Source organism: Chrysochloris asiatica, unplaced genomic scaffold (genome assembly GCF_000296735.1).
Source record: "Chrysochloris asiatica unplaced genomic scaffold, ChrAsi1.0 scaffold00051, whole genome shotgun sequence".
Taxonomy (NCBI): Eukaryota; Metazoa; Chordata; class Mammalia; order Afrosoricida; family Chrysochloridae; genus Chrysochloris; species Chrysochloris asiatica.
Genome location: NW_006408569.1, coordinates 10,405,165 through 10,406,239, shown reverse-complemented (window position 1 = coordinate 10,406,239; position 1,075 = coordinate 10,405,165).

Below are 1,075 nucleotides of genomic sequence, written 5' to 3'. Positions count from 1 at the left end.
AAATAATACTAAAATGCTTGACTGTCTTATGAATATTGGTTTTCCTTGCCTACTATTATAAAATAGACACTTGAGTGGGATAGAAAGGAATGTTGGGAAACATGATTTAATAAAGCTTGAAAGCCCATCTTCAACCTATAACTGAATTGAAGTACCTCAAGTGGGTTCTAGAACTTGCCCAATGAAATATGCCTCTTGCAAAGCCTTTGCTGAGTATGGGACCTTATGTAGAATCCTGAGTCCCACCCAGAATCTTCTGAGGTGGGACATTCCCACTAGCAAGGACAAGCAGACCAGCCTGGAACAGCTAGAGTGACAGAGGATACAACTTCAAAGAAAAATCATCAGAAAAAAATCCAAAAAGAATATGTCAGCATGACTGGCTACAAAATTTTAATGAAAAAAAAGAAAGAAATTATATATATATGCAACCTTATGCATAACAGAACACAACACAGCCCGGTTCTGTGCCATCCTCACACTCACTGTTATGCTTCAACCCATTGCTGCTGCCACTGTGCAAATACATCTTGTTGGGGTACTTCCTTCTTTTTATTGACTTTCCACTTTAGCAAGAATGATATCCTTCTCCAAGGACTAGTCCCTCCTAATAAGGTGTCCAAAGCATGAGAGATGAAGTCTTGCCATGCTGACTTCTAATGAATATTCTGGCTATACTTCTTCCAGTACATATTTGTTTGTTCTTCTGGCAGTCTTTGGCACTTTTTATATTCTAATCCAACATCATAACTCAAATGTATCAATTCTTCTATGGTTTTCCTTATTCATTGCCCAAGTTCCACTTGTATATGAGGTTATTGAAAATACCATGATTTGTGTCAGGTGCACCTTAGTTCTTACACTGATATATCATGATGTTGTGTACTGGTCCAGTGGTGAGGATTTTTGTTTGCATTACATTGAGGTTCAATCCATACTGAAGGCTGTGGTTTTTGCTCTTCACCAGTATTTATTTTTTTAATGTTTTATTGTGAATTATATGATAGTTTACATGAGAGAACTTTAGTTTTACATTCATTCCATCGTATATCATCTCATTGCCATGGTTCCAATC